The following is a 22,560-nucleotide window of genomic DNA, read 5'->3' on the forward strand; positions in this document are numbered from 1 at the left end:
GAGCTAAATTTGAGACGAAATGGAATGATTGCCAATATAACTCAAACGTATATCCAATATGTTGCAAGTATATACTAATAACACATGATTTAGTAAGAAGGGTCAAGATGTTTGGAGATACACTTGCGAGGTGGTCCTACTCCTTGGAGGCTTCTACCTTTTGAGTGTTATAAAGATAGGACAAATGTTTCGTCAAGAATTTGAACCTTGGTGAGGAAATAAAAAAACTAAACAAATACTACAACATTGATAATAACCAATTAAACCAACCAACTAATTACTCTTTTTCCCTTAGTTTTATCCTAATTTATTACCCCTCTGGTAAAAAATTCTCCACAAAATTCTCTTGAAAAACCCCTTATTGTAAAAAAAATTCTACAAAAATTATTACCCCTTCCTTGTATTTAACCTAATGGACTCTCTTTACAAATAAAAGTTTTATTTTTCCCACGCTTAATGGAATATTATTTTTCTAGTGTTCACTCAAAAGTAAAATACACATTTGGACTTTGTTCAAAAGAAATAATAAGTGATAAACATATTTGAAATAAGACAAATAAAAATGGTGAACATATTGTTCAAAGCCACTAACATGAAGAGAGTCCCATCACACAAAGATAGTTTGATAGCTTTCAATACTCACACGCTAATTTTTTTTGTATAAAGTAGCAATCACATTCAAAAATTTGAGGGAGCATACAACATAAAGCACTGTAATAATAAGAATCAAAGGTTGAGTCCCATGACCATTAAATATCTCAGGAAATAATTTGCATGGACCTTTCAGAGAACGATGTATTGTTGGGGATTGGAATCACAATAATTTTTGTGAGAACCTGGTTCAAATTTTAGTCTCATTCAAAATCCCTTCAAAGCATATAGCATACATCAGATTTTGTCAATAGCGGATTTGAGGTCACTCCTCCCACATTAGCAGGACCATCGCGGTGATAGTGATAATCGAACGCTCGACCTACAGTAGGTCAAGGCCTTAGTTATAGTTAGAAGGAAGGTTCAATCCACTACCTCTATGGAGAGTGGTTGGAAGAATGAGGGCGGTGGCATGCCAATGATGTAAAATTCAGGAGTAAAGGATGTGGTATTTGAGAAGACTATTTTGCTTTTGCTAAAGAACTGACGAGAATAAACGATACAACACAAAATCACCCATTACAAATAATTTTTGTGAGTCTGTAGTAGGAACAATGACCATTAGGGCTTTCAGGATTGAGGATCTGTTTTTGAAGAAGAACTTAGGCCTTCCTGGAAAAAAATGAGCGCCATTTTCCATAGTTTCTAAGCCATCGAATGGTTGATTCAATGTTTGGAGGTGTTAAATACAACTTTTTTTTGCTCCTCTACCCTTTCTATGGTTCTACTCCCATAAGACAGCTTCAATCTTGGTATGAACAATGAAACTAAATGTCGAATGTGGGTGATTTCTACAGTTACTGAATGTTTTTATGTATAAGATGATCATTCCTAACAATTTGAACTGGTGCAGTTTTCGTTGGGATGGCCTTCTCTTATGGTCTATCATTGAACAGATCATTTGTTAAAAGTATACAAAACCAATGTACACTTTCAAACTACATTGTTTCTGTAGAACACATAAAACAATACATGCACATTCCTAGTCAGGCCCCAACTATTATAGAAGATCACAGACCACCAAATAATGGAGAAATTTGTAGCAAGATGGAGTAGCTAGCACAAACTTCCCTATATCAATAGGACATAGCTTTATGTACAAGTTCCAAGTGAAGGACCAGATAGGTAGCTAATATTAGTTTCCATCATTGTATCTGCAGAAAGCTGCAGGGGGCTTTGGAGGACTAAATGTAGCTAGCAATGCCATGATCGCTGTTCCATTCGCTCTGCCTGATGGTGATATCGCTCTGCTTATAGGGTACTGGTACACAGCCAATGTTTTAGTAAGTTATTAATCCATGCCTAATACATTGCTACATCTCTTGAAATTAAAGAGACTGTCTATTTTCAACTTCAGCCTATACACCAAAATGTTTTCTTGCAATGCATCAATCTCTAACTATACTCTATCTTTGGGCAGATCCTTAGAAGAACACTTGATATGGGTAGATCGATTGGTGGTCTTGATGCTATTCACATTAATGGATGTGGGCTACCAAATGAAATAGCAGTTATAGTGGAACAAGGTACTTATTGTTGATCTCTATCACAAGGTAGTTCCTTAGATTTAGTATAGGTGTGTCAAGGCTTTCAACGATTCACAAGATCCAGTTTATTTTGATTTTATCTGATGATTGTTGAATCCATTGCTTCTCTTAAGATGTATCTAAAATCACCCATTTGTTCATTACGTTTTTTGTTCGTATCTTTCAAAGTGATAAGAAATGAATTCGAGATAATGACTATGCACCCATTTAGTTGGGATGCATTTATTTGATTAAACAGAGTTTGAGAAGTCATTTTTAGGAATATTGGGATGTGAGAAGTAAATACTATGCTCAAAGCTACGAGCTTGCAAATAAATTCAAAACAAAACATGCAATAAGTTTTCAACAAGATGGTAACAACTCATGCTCTTACAATGATCACAATAATGCAGAGACATTTCACACATGCTAAATATTTCCCAATTCGTATGAGTATATGTAAGAAAATATATTGAATCAAGCACAATAGGGTGGAAAATACTAGCACAACTTGAATTTGGCTAATGTAAGGATTCCAATGAAATACTTTATCATAGGCTCAAATTATTTCATGAATCCAACGCAATGAACAACTGAATCCCCAAAACTGACTCAAGAAAGTTAGTGCACAAATAAACACATAAATCCTCTCTTTACAATGCTAGTCCTCCATCGAACCTAAAACTACCAAGGCATATGCATCTAGTTCTCCTCCTAGATAGAAGTACCAAACATCCAATATTCTAGAAGCACTTATTGTGAACAATTGAGGGGCCAAACTCATCATATTCTGATTTTGAAATTCACATCTACAACACACATAAAAAGTGCATATTTTTAGGTGAATCCAAAACTTTTTCCATGATAAAATTAAAATGCAATATTTATCAAAATTTATTTTTATCAAATTTGTATCAAATTGGCCTTGATGTCATTCTTATTATGTTGGACCAACTGTTGGGGATATTGTGGTGGTTGAATTACATTTTTGATCAAATCTCCCACCCCATTATCCTCCAATACTATCATGATCGTCCCTTTCAAAGAGACGATGTTAAAGGCTCCCTCTAAATAATGATCTACTCTCAATACTTGGTAGGCATTCTCCTTCCCACAAACAACCTTGTAGTCCTTTAGAATAGGCTAAATTGTACTGTTAATTTTAGGTATGTTCTATGCTTAGCGCAATTTACTTCAATTTTTCCATATTATCTCAATATCAATTGCAGATTAGCAATCACATTTAGCATGATAGTAAAATGCAGATAGAACATGAAGATAAATTGCAGAAGACAAGCCAACATAAGAGGACACAAGATTTGGCTCCAGCCAGGGACAAAATCCAATGTGGGGAAACCCTTGATTAATTCTTCTTATATTCTTCAATAGTTCAACAGAGAGAGATAGTGCATATACATCAGAAGTTAACACTTTGACTTGACAAGATAAGGGCAGAGATCTTCACAATGAAGATAGAATAATGAGGGAGTTGATATAAACTCAAGTGAAGGCATACTGCTTCAATTGATCCTCCAAGGTGACTCCATCACCATGCTAAACCTATCACTATCTTGCACCTAATCATCACGCTGCACTCATCACTATGTTGCACCCAATCACTCAGCTGCTCTCATTACTATGCTGCTCCCATCACTGTGCAGTACCTCATCATCATGTTGTACCCATCAATTTTCTCTTCATCATCATGCCCATCATTACTGTGTTACACCATGAAACACCCATCCTCACTATCATCTATATTTTGCATACTGCAATACTTCTTGTTGTTGCACTACTCACATCATGCTGGTGTGCATCTAATTTGCTGCAAATGCATACCAAACTTTGTTGCTTGCTATGGCTTGCAACTGAGAAGAGAAGCTAGGTTATAGTTACAAATTCCTCCAACAGACCCAAACTAGATCCTAGATAGTAGCTTATCCCTCTGACTTCTAATCTAATGACAACTTCTCCCACATGTACCTCATCCATGCTTTTGACCAGTAGTTAAATAGTTGTAGTTATGACTAGATGTGACAACGGATGAGGGCATCTTCACATTTGAGGTTAGGGCCTCTTTAGGCCTCCTTACAATGGCTTAGGGAACTCTTCACCATCTCATTCAAGTTACTTCTAGACCTTCCTTTGACGTTTTCCCTGTGCATCGTATAGTGTTTTATGACTGCTGCTAGGGCACTCTTGAATACACTTCCTTTTGATTGTGCCTATATTTATTTAAGGCCTCCTCTTTCCAGTGTATATGAATCCTTCTATTGCTACATAGAACCCTTAATGACAGTGAATTATATCTCCAAGGAGGATTACGGTTAGGGAAACATAAAGCCCTTCTTTTACTGTGGAATAAGTCTAGCATTTAGAGTGCATCTAGACTATGACTACGACATACACAAAACTACAGCTAGGTCTCTTTAAGACCATCATGTATACCTCTCGTCAGGGAAACGGATAGGGGATTGCTTTTAGGGCCAGGGAAACAACCATATTGTGGCTAAGACACTTCCTTAAGTGCTACAGCTAGGAGACTGTGTTAAGCTCATCTCCATAGGGTCATCCATGACAATGTTAGGCTGCATGCATGATTCCTCTAGGACAGAGTTTAGGTCTCTTTGCGTTTAGGGAATAATAGTGTTAGAACCCTTGTTCCATGACTGTGATAGGAGGCGTCTTCATTAAGCAACATTAGGGCTTTATTTCCATGCCTGTGTAGGTGTTTCTCCATCATAACAGTAAGGCTTCTTCCATGGTTGCATTAGGCTTCTCCATTAGGGCAACGTAGAGCCTATTCTCCCATGACTGCATTTAGATCTAGGGCATGTCTTCTTAGGGAAATGTATATCCTAGGGCACTCCCTTTAGATCTCATCTTCATCAAACCCAAAATAGAATGAAGAGAGATCATAAGAGTGAGTGTATCAAAATACTTAAATTCCTCTTCTATTTATACTAAAAAGTGGAGGATAAGTGGGAGCAATTTGGTTGTTGGACAACCTTGACAAATTGTCCCATAACATAAATAAATTCATATCTCCATGAATACATGTCAGAATCGGATGATCTTTAGATCAGTCCTACACCTCTCAACGAGAGGAATCCAAGAAAAATATCAGCTTCCATAAATAAGAATACCACATGGAGTTTGATCCTAGTTGCCAATTTTAACACTCCCTCTCAACTAGGGAGAACTCCATCTACTAATCCATTTGCAAGACTATACTATCTCTACCATCAGTGCCCTGAACTGCTCTAATATGCTCTATTGAAATATGAAGAAGAAGAAGTGATCGAGAATGTATCATACCACCCTCTACTGACTCGAAGTCAGTCCATATAAAGAGAATGTCTCATACCACTCTTACTGACCTGAAGTCATTTCCAATAAAGAGAGTGTATCATACCACTCTTGCTAATCCAAAATCAGTTCCAAAAGAGAGTGATTTATATCACTCTTACTGACCCGAAGTCAGTTCCAATTGATCCTAGATCAATATCGTCCTGACATAGTGAATATGATAGACACACAATGCGTCCATCGGTACTACTATGGTCCCTATCCTCATTTCCCTACTCATTGGCCAGATGAGAGGTACTTCCCATGAGTCCTATACTGCATGGGTAGGATGTCTTAGCAGGAGAAGGATGAACCACTCATCCTGCCGACATAGCAGATCACTAGGGGAGGGTTGAACCACTCACCCTATGGTTTCTCAACGCTCCACAATGTCCCGCCAAGCCCTCCGGAGCTTAATTTCCATATCATACATGACCCTTAGGAGAGAGTCTCTCCACGACTCCTAGTTGTTTTCAGAAAGTCAAGAATTTGACCTTTCCAAGGGGCTTCAACCTTTACAAGATGTGGTGCTAGCTAGGGACAAACCCCAATGTGGGGAAACCCTTGATGAATTCTTCTTATATTCTTCAATAGTTCAGAAGTCAACACTTTGACTTGAAAAGATAGGAGCAGGTATATTCACCATGAATATAACATAATGAGGTAGCTGATCTGAAATCAGGTGAAGGCATACTACTTCAACTGATCCTCCAAGGTGACTCCATCACCATGCTACACCCATCATTGTGTTACACCTCATCATCATGCTGCACCCGTCACTATGTTGCACCCAATCACTAAGCTGCTCTCATTACTATGCTGCTCCCATCACTGAGCAACACCTCATCATCATGTTGTACCCATTAAGCTTCTCTTCATCATCATGCCCATCATTATTGTGTTGCACCATGCAACACCCATCTTCACTATCATCTATATGTTGCATACTGCAATACTTCTTGTTGCCGCACTACTCACATCATGCTGTTATGCATCCAATTTGCTGCAAATGCATACCAGCCTTAGCTACTTGCTATGGCTTGTAGCATAGCAGACGAACTAGGCTATAGTTATAGATTCCTTCAATAGACCAAAACTAGACCCTAGATAGCAGCTTAGCCCTCTGACTTCTAATCTAATGGCATTTTCTCCCAAACATACCTCATCAATGCTTTTGATGAGCAGTTAGATAGTTCTAGTTATGACTAGATGTGACAACAAATGAAGGCATCTTCATGTGTAAGGTTAAGGCCTCTTTAGGCCTCCTTACAATAGGTTAGGGAACTCCTCACCATGTCATTCAAGTTACTTCCAGACCGTCCTTTGACGTTGCCCCTGTGCATCATGTAGTTGTGGTATGACTGTGGCTAGGGCACTCTTTTATACACTTCCTTTTGACTGTGTCTAGAGCTATTTAAGACCTCCTCTTTCTAGTGTATATGAATCCTTCTCTTGCTTCATAGAACCCTCAATGACAACAGATTATATTTCCTAGGAGGACTGTGGTTAGGGTTGCATAGAGCCCTTCTTTTGTTTTGGAATAAGGCCATAATTTATAGTGCATCTAGACTATGACTAGGGCATACATAGAACTGCAGCTAGGTCTCTTTTAGACCAGCATGTAGACCTCTCCTTAGGACAGCAGATAGGGGATTGCTTCTAGGGCCAGGACAATGACCATATTGTGGCTAAGACACTTCCTTAAGTGTTGCAGCTAGGAGACTATGTTAAGGTCATCTCCATAGGGTCATCCATGATAGCGTTAGGCTGCAGCCATGATTCCTCTAGGATAGAGGTTAGGTCTCTCTGTGTTTAGGGCATAATCATGTTAGAACCCTTATTCCATGACTGTGATAGGAGGCTTCTTCATTAAGCAACATTAGGGTTTTATTTCCATGCCAGCATAGGTGTTTCTCCATGATAACGATAAGGCTTCTTCCATGGCTACATTAGGATTCTTCATTAGGGCAGCGTAGAGCCTATTCTCCCATGAATGCATTTAGATCTAGGGCATGTCTTCTTAGGGCAGTGTATATCATATGGCACTCCCTCTAGGTCTCATCTTCATCAAACCCAAAACAAAATGAAGAGAGATCACAAGAGTGAGTGTATCAAATGACTTAAAGTCCTCCTCCTTTTATTAAACGTGGAGGATAAGTGGGAGAAATTTGGTTGCTGGCCGACCTTGACGAATTGTCCCATAACACAAATAAATACATATCTCCATGAATACATGTCAGATTCGAATGATATTTCGATCAATCCTACAACTATCAATGAGAAGAATCCACGAAAATATTAACTTCCATAAATAAGAAAACCCACATAGAGTTTGGCCCTGGTTGCCAATTTTAACATGTATAGATATTAATTTAAATCTAAGGATTCCATTTATATGTGAAGAAGAGAGTGGAGAAAGAAAAGAGACCTAGATAATTGACATAGTTTCACAAGAAAATATATCAATCACTATGAACTCAAATTTAATACATTCTGTATTGATATATATTGTGGTAAACCCAACTACGCTTATGCACCTCATTACATAAGAATAGGTTACACAAAAGTATGATCAATGTTAGTAGACAAATCCTTCGTAAGGTCTTAGTAATGCATTGTTACCACATCTAGGAAAGAAATAATATATTACACAAACACACTTAAGAGTTCAAATGTACAACATAAAAAGACATTACAAGCACTAGCAACTACATCCAAACCTGGCACTCAAGGAACTTCCACAGTAAGACATGCTGCTGATTCAACACAATTAATTGAGTTGTATCTTCTGAGTAATCACTATTTGGGAGATGTACCAGTTGAAAATATATTTTTCTTTTATTTCGTTTTCATTCTATTCCCTATATGCAGGTTGAAGTACTATGGCTTTGGTGATTTGTCTTGAATTAATTGGTAGTCTTTGAAAATATGACTTGGATAATTGTTTCTCTATGTTCGAAGAGACACCTATGGTTTCAATTCTAAACCATTTCAAATGTAACATGTTTCATCGTTTAACTATTTATTCTACTTTTTTTTCCAATATTCCCTTAGATGAATTGCTCATCATTCATGTTATTTATTGGTTGCGTAGGGTGGAAACTTTGGGAAGCCTCAAATGAAGCCTCATGATCCCTCTCATATTCTTCACATAAATTCAAGTAATGATAATGTGAAGTTGAGTGGGATAGATAAACATTTCATCCTAGTGAGCATGCATATTTGTATGGATTTATGTTAGTTTTAGATAACAATGGTATCTACTATGCTTAAGAGAAATGTTACTTCAATTTTCTTGTTAGCCTAATATCAATTTCCAGATTAGCAATGACATTAAGATAATAGTAAAATGTAAATAGAAGATAAACAATAACAAGAAGGCAACCCAAGATAAGAGGACACAATATTTGGCGGATGCTTGGGGAAAACCCTTTGATTAAATCTTCTTATTATTCTTCATAAGTTTAGTAGAGAGAGGGAGTAAAATATACAAATTTGTTTTCCCAATCATAGTCAAAGTATATCCTGTCAAATTGCAGTCAACAGGATGCCCTAACTAGAAAGTCAATGTTGGTCAACGTGGAAGAAAATCTCGTCTAAATCAGCTCGGTCAAACCCAGTCAACTCGGCCTCCAAGGATAGTCTGAATTAGCCCAAAACAATCTTGAAAATATTAATCAAACTTGGGCAACATAGAGTCAAACCTGTGGTCAAACTTTCTGACTGGTCTTGACAATTTGTTGGCTGACCTTGACAATTTGTCCATAATAGAAATAAATTCATAGTTCCATTTGTACATGTTAGAATGAGATGATCTTTAGATCAATACTACACCCCTTACAAAGAGGAATCCAATAAAAATATCAACTACATCATATGAGTTGTCCACGGTGGAGTTTGGCCCTAGTTGCCAAATTTAACACTCCCCCTCAACTAGGGAGAACTCCACTTGCCAAACCATCTGTCAATATGTACCATCTCTAAAATAATGAAGAAGAAATGATCGAGAATGTGTCATACCATTCTCCACTGACCTAAAGTCATTATCCAATAATCAAGAATGTATCATACCACTCTCCACTAACCCAAAGTCAGTCTCCATTGATCCTAGACCAATATCCAACATCCTAACATATGGAGTGTGGTAGTACATGATGCATCCATTGGTATTACTATGGTCCTTGTTCTCATTTCCCTACTCATTGGCCAGATGAAAGGTACTTCCCATGAGTCCCAGACTGCATGGGTAGGATGTACTAGCAAGAGAAGGTGAACCACTCATCCTGCTCATATGCCATAGGAGAAGTTGAACTAGCCATCCTATGCATATATCAACCTGGGGTATCACAAGGGAAGGTGAACCACTCATGCTGTACATAGTGCACCACTCACCCTATGACCGCTCATCAATCCAAGAAGTACCTCGAGTCCCCTGGAGCTCCCAAAGCTCAATATCCATCTCATACGGGACCCTCATAAGAGGTTCACTCCACGACTCCATGTCATTAATGAAAGGTTAAGAATTTTACCTTCCCCAGGGGCTTCGTAACAATATTTACGACCTGCTCATCAACCCCAATGTGATGGAGCCTTATTGCTCCCTGTTGTACCATATCTCGAATAAAGTGGTACCTGATATCAATATACTTGGAGTGGTCATGAAACATGGGATTCTCATAAAGGTGAATCCCACTTTAGTTGTTGCAAAATATCATAGTGATATCCAGCACATGTCCAAACAACTCACTAATTTCATAAACTGCATTATTGCTTCTACTTAACCTAATTGCAAAGATTTTGATATGACATTAAGAATGTATGGTTGAAGAAACTAGAAGATAGTTGTTGGAATTGTTTCATTGGACAGGTCAACTAAACCATTATACTTTGATGCTTTAATTCTTTTGAGTTCTGTGAGTGCTGCAACTATCATGGCAAGAACATAAACAAATGTCCCAAATCCTATCCTTTGGAGCATCATAATGTCGTGCTTGAGACCTGTAAATTTTTTGGCTAGTGGAACAAAGATCCAATTAGACACAGGAACAAGCACAATAATACTGAAGGCTATGAAACACTGCAAGGATGTAGGAGGGATCTCAATATGTCCAATAATCACTATCCACTGTGCTGCCCTGTTTTATGAAGAAAGTAGAACATTGTGCAAAGACAACCCCATACATTAAACATGTTACCCAAATAGGAATCAACCGTGCAAAGAGATTGACCTTTTTGGCACTCACTACAGTATAATGAGATGATTTTCCAAGAAACCATTATGGCATTCTTTTGACATTGTTTTAGTATTTAACTAGAAACAAATGAATTACATAAACTGACCCCTACTCTAAGTTCTCAATCCAATACTATATAGAATCCAGTATTATAGAAACTTGTGTCTTTGTAGTGACCCTCTTAATCATTTGCTAAACATAAATGTTATTCAGAATGACATCATTTTTCTATCTGAGCCAATGTAAAATGCACTAGAAGGGTAAGGAAACCTCTATGTAGATATGATACCCAACATTGCAATATTTCCATGTTCAAGAGAAAATTGAACTTGGTCTTCACAATTATCTTTGGGTTCCAGTGAAATGGTTAATATTATATGATTTAGTAGATAGCCACCATATAGGGAAACATATTTCACTTCACAGGAATCTCCTACATCAATGAAATCATTTAGACCAGGTGAAGTCTACAATACCTTATACTAGCCATCATTGAAGTACCAAGCCCAGGAAACATTTAGTTTGTGAGTTGCAACTTGTTCAAAAGTGGAGGTAACCCTATTTCCCTTTGTTGGATCTATTTCCATAACCAAAACATGGTATTGTTGCAACTTGGAAACTGCCTTGTCTGTATCTATCATGAATTCCATCAAACGTATAGCACCTAATCACTTTCTTTACCATGAGCTTGCTCATTTCATTTTTCTTAGAAAGGTTATTATTGTTAATGCGTTCACCTATTTGAGGAACTAAAAAATTTTTCCCAGGTCCTTGCACAACCACCCTATACCATTTTAATTTTAAATGATTTAAATTAAGCACATGTAAGTCATTGGTAGAAATCCTTACGGGACCAATGCCACCCTAAATGATAACTATGGTGGTACCCACTGCAGTTGCATTATGCATTGCCCATATGCCTTAAGAAATTTCTGTTTCTAGTGCCAATATCAATCTGCTTTCAATTCCAGCAAAAGAAAAGAGAAAATAGCTATGAATCATACTGGCAAGTCGTCCTAACTATTCTGAAACTTCCAGGCACAACATTCAAGCTTGTTCCCTTTGATGGTAATATGATGAAAGATGTAGTATCTGGTTTACACCAAATACAAGTAGATAGGCTTGATCCCACATATTGTTGATGGAAAATGTTGGACAAAGTTGTGACATGTCAAATGAATGAGAACACCCAAATAGATTTGAAGAAGAGAAAAAGGCAACAGAGTTTGAGCCAATATAGAAGAAGCAAAAAAAATAAATAATTGGGTCAATTTGAGTTACAACACATATTGTAGCATTGCGTTCCTTGCTGTGGCTCTATGATGTAAAGCAGCTGCAATATAACAAGGTTTTTTATGGTTGTACGGAGGGTTTTTTTTATTAGGTTTGTTACAAGGTTTACACAGTGACCAATATACTGAGGAATTGTTTCTAACTAACATCAATTGTTTGCAACCCTATGCACTAATTTCTTGGTTACTACAAATTGCATTTGCATTATTTTGGAAAACTTTGGAATATCAAATTAATTGATCCCGCATAACTCTTGTTTCTAAATAAATTTAATAGCTAAGATTACCATCTCAAACATATTTACACCCCTGACCATGATTGATGGACCTACACATGATATTTCAATGCCTTCCTTAATGGAATTGTCTAGTATGGTGTTTGAAGACTTTAAGTGAAAGCCTTTATCTTCTTAGAAGAAATAATTTTGTAAATATTGTAATGCTAGCTCATGCACAAACTATGAGGGATCAGTTCTATAGAAGGGCAAAGACTCATGCACCCTGTAAACTTTTGGGTATTATGCAGCATGCCTTTTGTTAGCGCTTGAAATTTCACCTCAGGCTGAGAAAGGTAAACCTCAAGGCAACATCAAACCACTTAGCCTCGTAGCTAGCCCTACGGGGTAGGAGACAGCTCTCTCCGGTCTATCTCGGTGAGATCTTCAATGGATGAGATGACCAATAGGGTAACACTGATTTTAGGCTAGTAAACTGATCAAAAGGGTTGATTTGGGGTTTTTAGGGTTTTTGGTGGCAAATTGAGGGGATGGAAATTTTGGGTGCGGGGATTGGACACAGTTTCTGCAGGGGGTTCTTTGGGGCGAGGTAGGAGACAGTGTTGATGCCTTTGATTGAGGTGGATGGTCAGGAATGACAGGTGAGGAGCTAAGGAGAGCAAACATTAACTTTGAATTCTCCTTAAACAGTAGAAAACATTGAAATTAAACAAACTTAAAAGCAGAGCATGACAGTCATGAATTCTTACTTTAACACTTCGTTTGTTTAATGTGCAGAAGGAAAAGAAAGGAAATGATTCACATAACACACTTACAGGTACATAGAGAAACACACCATCAATACATGTAACCACAAGAATCCCAAAAGGGACTGCAAAACCCTGGTCTTCCTTAGCCAAAAATTGCAGAGATACAGTGAATAATACAATGATAGCTTCTCCCTCAAGAGTCCAACCATGAAAATGAGCCAGAAAGTACATAATATAGATCATCTAACATCTTTCCCTGCCTCTAGGGGTCGAGCTCACTATCCTAGGAGTTGTTTCAACCACTTCTAAACTAAGCACTAAAAACTAGGCAGTCAAAACAACTTGCCTCTATAAGCTAGGAAACCAATTCATTCATTTAATTTTCACCTTTTTCATGAATGAATCTTCTAGAAGAGGTACATAAGTGTAAAAGTGTCATAAAAGTACATTAATTACATCAAAGAGGATAATAATCCACCCCAAAAAGTCAAACAGGGTCAAACTACGTTTTTCTGAGCTGTACACTGAAATTTGGAGAAATTTGCCTGACGGGTCGCGCGCCTCTGCCTAACGGGTTGCGCGCCTTTGGGACCACTTTTGGGGCACTTCCAGGTGTCCAAATGAGGCAAGAGTAGGCTTTTTGGAAAGGTATGTGAGTCTAATTTCCAACCCAACTGGAATTTCTGAATTTGGTGGTCATTTACCCCTCCAAAATTGCAATCTCCCAAGACTGCTTTCTGTGTCTCAAAAATGTGGCAGAAAGTCATTTTTTGCTTATTTTTTGACTTTCTGGAGGCCCAAAACTTCATAAAATATCTTGGACATGGATGAGAATATGTAAATTCTCATGAAAAATCTGGAAATGCTGAGTTTTTGCAAAATGGAGTTGCCAGGATGAAGGGTCGCGCGGGGGGTGAGACCCGTTAATGGAGAAAACCTGTAATTGCTTGAAAAAACCAAAATTTACCCAAAATGCTCAAAATTTCTTGGGATTTGTGCTGTGTCTAGGCTATTTAGTGCCTTGGTCCTTCATTGAAGCCTTGGCCAAGATATGGAGGGGATCGGGCCTTTTTCTCCGTTTTTGTGCTTTGACCAACCGCCTTGGATCTTGTGATTGTAATTTTGACATTTCTCTAAAACCATGACACCTGTGCAAAAATTGAAGGAGGTTTTTCTTCTTTGGCATGTTATGGACAAAAACCTCTCTCAGTTTTCCAAAATTCATCTTTGATTGCTCTGAAACGGCTTTTGAGTGGAACTTATCCCGATGTGTGGAACAAGGGATTTCGCCGAAATGAAGCGAAATGAAGGGGACAAGGGGCTTCTAAATTCTTGGGGAAATTTTTGGGAGTGGGGAGGGATGTTAGAAAGCAGGGGAAAGTGGAATCTCAGAGATTGAGCGAGGGGAAGGGGTCCAAAAGTGCAAAACACAGGCCAAACCTAGGAAATTGCCAGGTTGTAGCTAGAAACTAGGGTTTGTGCAAAAATGAGGATTTTGGGGGATCTCAGTGATGGGAAGCATTTGGTAAGGTATTTTAAGGATAGGGGAAGGTGTATGAATATCAGGATACAAGTTTTGCCGATGATTTGACCGTCCAAGAGAAATTGCCCTCAAAACCCTAGGAGAGGAAAATGACCTTACCTAGGCGCAACTGAAGCATGGACAAGGTGTAAAAAGACTCATTAGACACTGAGATGATAATGAAAACCCTATGAATGATGATAGACTCAGCTGAATGATGACATGGACCGCCATTTGGACAACTTTAGAAGGAGTGAAAGCAAACCCTAGACCTAATGCCTAGTGATCAAATTTTGCTTGAAGACTCACCGAAATGACAAAATTTGGCCTTGACACTCTGAGACCACTTTGTAAGAGCATATTTGATCACTGGAGGAAGGCTGGAAAGACTGACACTAACACCTTTATCTTGTATCTTTTTCTTTTCTTTAATAAGATTTCTACATCAGTCTTGTAATATTTGTTGTTTATGAGTCAAAATATTTTTTTGTGCACTTCCTTTGTGAAGGTTTTAATCATGCTAGTGTAGATTCTTAAATTTCTCTCACAAGATAGATGAGGCATGCTTTCCCCATTCTATTTGTGATACCAATGTTAAGATAGTTTTGGGTAGCATTTTTGTTTATCCATGAAATACATGTAGTAAAATCCAGACATATATCCATTGAAATTTATTTAGCAATTCCCATACAAAGTTCCCACACACATTTACTCTATAATTTGTTCCATTTCACTTGTTATTCAAACATTCATTTAATTTTTTAATAAAATTTTCTTCACTCCTAACACATTCATAAATATCAATCAAACTTCAACATTAACAAAACACATGCTTCATTGTGTTTGTCAAATAATGTAGTGTACTATCTAGATAGTCCACTTGAAACATATCATTCCATATTTATGAGAGTGGGAGGCTGTCATTATTGGCATCACCAAAACCTGATACCACCAGTCCTTAGATTTACCAATAGCTTTGCTTTTCTCATAGGCTTACACCTGCCAAATGAAATTGCAACATCAAGAGTATGGACATCACTCCAGTCATCATGTGATTTTCCTATAGGTCTGGAAGAAGGGTTGCTTGCATCTATTTTTAAATTGCTAACTAGAGCTACATATTCAATTATCTAAGAACATAAGCAATATCGTAGTTCCATATTGCTCTTTTGATGTTGAGGGTATGAAATGTTTAAATTCCTAATACAATATATTACTTTCATGGATACTAAAGACTGATCATTCTGCTTGGCTTCATGAAACCAGATAACATCAAAGTCTGGTTTAGATTCTGCAAGCACTAAGCAAGTTATGGGAGAGGCCAACTTCCATGAAAACTTTGGGACTGCATATTGGGTGTCCTACATTCAACATCAGAACACCAAGGGTGGCTTCCCTCCACTAAATAAAATCAAGTTCTGCTCAGAAAATTCACCACTCAGAGTTCCCTTTGAAGTGGAATTCTGGTTTTACATATAGGACATGATACCTCCCTTGGCACCTTCTGCCATTATAGTGCGAAAATCTGGTCATGTAGTGGTGCAGGGCTTCTTTTTCAAAGGCATGATAGGCTACTCTTCTGATGGCTCTCAGTGGCAGAGAAATAATATGCATGGAAAACTATACCTTGTGCCTGAAGGAGATGAAGTTGGATCCTTCTACATGTCAGACAAACTAGATAGCCATGGTGGCAGATTCTCCTTGGAGACCTATAATCCCAATGGTTGGCAAGATTATTGGTCGCCCTGTTAAAGTCAATGATGATTCTATTCCATGGTCCCTCTTCAAAATCACTAGGAGCAGTGGAAATGTGTATGCTTTTTTGTTGTTATACTTGATTTCAATGGTTTTTTTGGTTCTTTCACCAAAATTTATCCCTATGAAACTCATGCCATTTTAGTGGTATAAGGCCACACCATTCATAGAATGATTAATACTGTGGAGCTCACCAATGAACCAATACTTCCACACATTTCAATAGTATTTTTATGGAATCTAACTTTATATCTTAATCCTTTTTGTTTGTTTTGGTTAGCATAATTGTTTTTCAGCTAAAATTTTCATGGTTTTTTATTGAACTTTGTGAAAATGCAGGTCACTAGTGGGACCATTCAACTATTATACAATGGTGGGAACAAAAATAGGAGTTCCTCCAATGTCTTCAAACGTTACAAAGAAAGGGGCTTCATGGACATGGGTATTCAGTTGTTAGTTCTGGACGTAGAAGCCTTGTTCTCCTCTGTTTTGCTGAATATGAAACTCTTCTGCCCATTTGGTCTTCTTAGTTGTTCATGGAAGCTTAAAAAATCATAGAGATTGCACAAATATAATTGTTATCATGGGCAAAGGTAGGCTTGATCGACATATTTTTGAGAGAAAGTGCTTCCCATAATTTTTGAAAAACTTATTTTATATCTTATGGTGAGAAAATTTTGATCATAATCGTAGTTTGTAAATCTAATGTACGTGTATAGGTTTGTTGAGGTTTTTTAATAATCACATTTAATTTTGATAATAACCGTATTTTTTAAATCTAATGTATGTGTATAGGTTTTTCTTCTTTTGATGAGATTTTTATGCTCAGTCCAAAATTTGAATACTGTAGCTGTTCTAAGAATTGAGCACTTAGGTTTTCAAATTTTGATCATGCTATTTTCTTCTCTACATTTTGGTCCCTCATGTTCCATTGCCTCCTGGAATTGATCTTTGCAAGATTTTGATAAGTAAAGGTCCAGAGAATAAAGCATCATCCTTCACACTTGTTTCATCTGATCAACATCCAACAATAATAGGTAAACTCAATGTCATTGAGGAAGATGGTGATGGAAAATTTGAAATGGTGGATGGAAATTCAAAGACTGATGTGACTGAACATGGCAGTGTTCCTTTTGCTCCTCCCGAGTTTAAAAACATAACACTTCATAGCTTCTCAATTGTTTTTGAGGGAAACCTTCCTAACACTAAGAGCTTTGGTCATATTAATGTGAAGGTTGATGGAAAGTAGCTTCTAGAAATGTGGCACTCATGATTATGTACAACCTAGTTTTGAAGGCCCCTACCATATTGTAGAAGAACACTTAGCCTACAAACACAATGGTGATTGTCAAAATGGCATTCGGCATGATGCTAGTCCAGAGCTCCTTCAGAATAGTTATGGATTGGGGATATCGTATTCTGACAATTTTCCCACACTTGAAAACAATAAGGATCGAGCCTTTTCTAGCATGAGAAATGAACAAATCAAGTAGATATCCACCAGTTTTGTACCCTGTCTGGGAAATTAACTACAAAAGGAAAGGATCATGTCACACTTCTCCAAGATTGATGACCTAGAAGATCCATTAGATTGTTAGATTTTCAATGAAAGGTGGAACAAAACCTTGAATGTAGGTAATGAACAGAGTTATATGGTAGAAGAGCAGGTTTGTGAAGCCTTGAAGGTAGAGGAATCTAAATTTTCTAAAAACAGGGGAAGTGGAGCCATTGGTACCTACAACAAGACATAATTTTGATACGAGTCTGAGCAAAATAATAATGTGATTCCCATACTGAAATCTAATGATGATCATAGGTCCATCCCTCTAGTTGATCCATATGGTAAATTGAAGGTTAGTTGCTCCCTATTTTTCAATTATAGTTTTGAATACCATGGATTTTGCCAAAATCTTCAAATTTTGGGTGAAAATGGAAATTGTGATGAGAAGAAAGAACATTGTTGTCTTCAAGTTGAAAAGGTGGATATCTATGCACCTGATCCTGTGGCAAATATAACTCATGAAGTCAAAACTAATGAAAATTTAGAATTGGAATGGAAACATGGGGTCCAGAAAATGTCTTTGTTGCATTAATAACAAAAAAATCTATATACAACTCAAACATTAGAGACCTAGGTCATATATTGTATTTTTTTGATGGACCTCCTATATATGACTCAGATTGTTTCAAGAAAGAACAATAGATATGTTCTTACACCTGATTTTTCTAAAGCATGATTCGTATGTGCAAAAAAGGTAACAATAACATGGTAAATGTAATGAAGCTTTGAACATGAATAGAAGAGCCTTCCTAAAGAACTGCCCAGAACAGACTAGTCACCTCACTTGGAACAAAACAACAACAAGAGGTATAATCTATATTTTCAAGGTTTACCTGTATATGACATGATGATGCACCCAGAGTAGAACAGTCTTTGTGTTTGATCCAGACCCAGTGGAGGTTGAAAGCTTATGGATGCTAATGGACCTGCAGCCTGAAATATACGAAGGACATATGCCACAATGGGGAGAAACAATTCTTAGCACAATGTCTCTCTAGGATCATATTTGCCCCAAATATGAGTTTCTAGAACTTGCTATGGAACTTCCAGCACACTGCCCAAGTTTTGATTCAAGCCTAATATATCAAAGAGTTTGTGAAGACAAAGTTACGTGTTTCAAAATGAAATCAATAGGAAATAAAACTATGTCTTCAATGGAAACCTCAAATGATTTTGATGAATATTTTTCATTTGTAGAAATATCCCCTTGATCAGGTGATGGAGGGCTATCTAATGAGCCTTTAGTAAATGCATATATTTCCACCCTGAAGAGATACGATCAAAATCAGAAAAGTATCTGTGTTGAAATGACCATGACCAATTCTCATCAACCAGTCCAAAATACGATTCAACTGGACAAGCATCTATAGAAGGTCCAGACCTAAAATAAAATTGGTTATTCTGGCATTCAACCCCCAAAATTATAGTTTCTAGATGTGAGACTCTGAAGCCTATAGACCACAGAATGAAGAAATCAGAGGCTGAGATGTTTGTTTCTGGTGTGTTCTCATTACATTGCCAAGATGCCATTAGAAGTTGTTTCGCCCAAGTGACAAACAATCATGAGAAAATGGGTGATGTAGTAAATTTTAGGACAAAAAATGCACTACAATTTACAATATATCAAAAAAGGAAATTTCCAGATCAGTGTAAAATACAAAATGTTTTATTCAAGGTCAGGAGGTAGATTTTATATTAAAGACACTATGGCTATACCATACAACTTGAGTTTACAAAAAATATGTAGTCTTGGGCAACCATGACCTGGAATTCCCAGCTAAGGATGAAGGCTGAAGTAGCCAAAAAAAATTCTATGGAGGCCTATCCATATTTGCCTCTTAGAAGTCCATAAGTATACTGCTTAACATACTGGCATAATGTAAATGGTACTCAACAAACACACTAGGTTACTAAAAGAAAATTAAAAATGTAATGCCCATTTTGGGCTTTAGTTACTAGGTCCACAAAAGTTGTTGGCCTCTAGGTCTTCATATTTCATTGTTGTAGAGCTAGTATCAAAGTAGATAGCCACATGTTTGTCTTTAGTGGGGCCTTCTAGCAACTTTGAGATATGAGAAGTTAGGGTGTATCCATAGAATGATGTATGGAAAAGGAGGTAGAGTCTACAAAGGTGTTGCTTAGGTTGAGAGTGGGAGATAACTCAACCTCTAGAGGGAGGTTGAAGTGAACCAATGTGAACCCACCCATCATTTATAAACTCCATATTTGAGGCCATTTCCAACTAGTTCCCTCTAAAAATGGTCATGGAGGCCTGAGGTTCATCCTCCCATTCTCTCTATGCTAGGAAACACTATGTAATATTTCCAGAAATTCCACCAAAAAATGCACTCATAATCCTGTAGAAGGACATAAAAATGAGTTACCAATATTTAACCCTCACTCATAGCCAAAGCCCACTTGCAATTCTGATGGAATTCTCACAATGATTCTGGCATCAAGGGTATTAGCCCTAACCTCAAATCCATTAACCACAAACAATTTTAATCATTATATAGTTGAACCCTTATCCCTCTCACCAAGGCTTGCTTTGGTGTCACATGGGACCAATGTTCACCCTTCGATGAATCAATTAATACCACATGTAGGATCCATTTCCACCAAAATATAGCTCTTTAGAGAATGAATCAAATAGACGTGCATATGATTAGAAGGTGGGATTCTTCAAGCCCCATACTCCACATTTCCCTCATGATATGATAATTATTATGGGAAGGGTTTCCTATCTTAACTCTTTGTTACTTCATGTGAGTGGGCACATGGATATTAGGCCTATTAACCCCTCCTTTACACATAGAACAAGTCTTTATATGTGAACCTTTTAGTTTTCTTCAACATTTAGATTTTAACATATTTTGGCAAGCTTTATGTTTGCAATTAGGGGGAGTTTGAAGGAAGATTTAGATAATTGTCGTTGAGTTGTTCATCAATGTCACCTTTCAAACACATTTGTATTTTAGTACATCAGCCTTTTAGTTTGCTTCAACATTTAGACTTTAACGTATTTTGGCAAGCCTTAGGTTTGTAAGCAGGGGAGTTTGAAGGAGGGATTAGATAACCACCATTGAGTTGTTGACCATTTTCACCTTTCAAACACATGTCTTTTAGTACATCAAGTACTTGATGGACTTTAAGAGCTCCTGCTTCATTGGAATATGCTGAAAATAATTGTAGTTGTGCTTAGATACATGTCCATATCTCAACGAATACAATAAATCTCTAACATATATGATTTTACCTGCTATCTAATAGAGATATCCATATGTCCTATAGCACATTGCTCAATAATTTAATCTTTTTGATATATATATATATATATATATATTTGTTTGTTGGAGTTGAATTCAAAGGGAAAATGTGGAGACAAGTAGTGTAGAAGACTATCTATTGTTTGCTTTGCTAGGTTGTTGCATTCATCAATTATGTGCTAAGTGTCTTTCTGGAGCTAATTTTAGGAGTAATTTGTATAGTATATAGTGTTGTTTATAAGAGATTTTGTATAATGGAGAATATATTTCATGCAAATAGGGGTAGGAAAATATTAGGATTTGAATTGAAAAGGAAAATGTGAAGACAAAGTGGCATAGAAGACTATTTATTCAACCTTTTAGTTTTCTTTAGCATTTAGACTTTAACATATTTTGGAAAGATTTAGGTTTGTAATTAGGGGGAGTTTGAAGGAGGGTTTAGATAACTTCCATTGAGTTGTTGATCACTGTCACCTTTCAAACACCTTTGTATTTTAGTACATCAACCTTTTACTTTTCTTCAACATTTAGACTTTAACATATTTTGGAAATATTTAGGTTTGTAAGTAGAGGAGTTTGAAGGAGGGATTAGATAACCACCATTGAGTTGTTGATCACTGTCACCTTTCAAACACCTATCTTTTAGTACATCAAGTCCTTGACGGAATTTAAGACATTTTGCTTCATTGGAATATGCTGACAATAACTGAAGCTGTGCCATATCTCAATAGTTACAAAAAATCTCTAAAATTTATGATTTTACCTTCTATCTAATAGAGATATACATATGTCCCATAGCACATTTCTCAATAATTCAATCCTATATATCTATATATATATATATATATATATATATATATATATATATATATAGATATATATATATATATATATATATATATTGTTATGGAACCAGCTCAAGAAAAGATAGAAAAGATAGATCAATGCTTTAGAATTTAGCCTCTTCGAGGGGGCAACCTCCTTTACATCACATAAATGAACAATTCTTTGACGATTCAAATGACAAAACCTACTTTCTATATATAGGAGTCTAAGGAGTCACAATATAATCCAGCCAACCTAACAATAATAATATAAAGCCACAAAAATAACAATAGAGGGATTCTATGGGGCACAGGAATAACAATATGGGGGAAATAGGGGCACAACAATATTAATAAGGGGTATAACTACAATAGTAATGGGGTAATCACTAGTATTATAGGGACCCAACATGCCCCTCTCCTTCAAAAAAGTGTTGTCCTCAACGCTTGAGTAGTTCTGGATACTTCTGCATAAAATTCTCATCCTCCCATGTGGAATCTTCAGCGGATAAGTTCTTCCACTTGATAAGATACTCTGAAATTGATCGATTTCATAGCTATCGAGTTCTTGTTTCTGTGACTGCTTCCAGTTCCAA

The 22,560-nt window shown here is 37.0% G+C and overlaps 1 pseudogene; it reads left to right on the forward strand.

Annotated features, from left to right (window-relative positions):
• Positions 1-1,422: 1,422 nt before the first annotated feature.
• On the forward strand, positions 1,423-16,809 carry LOC149202357 (uncharacterized; annotated as a pseudogene).
• Positions 16,810-22,560: the final 5,751 nt, after the last annotated feature.

Source organism: Pinus tabuliformis, chromosome 2_1 (assembly GCF_031772625.1).
Source record: "Pinus tabuliformis cultivar Carrire ecotype Pingquan chromosome 2_1, CPIR1, whole genome shotgun sequence".
NCBI classification, from domain to species: domain Eukaryota; kingdom Viridiplantae; phylum Streptophyta; class Pinopsida; order Pinales; family Pinaceae; genus Pinus; species Pinus tabuliformis.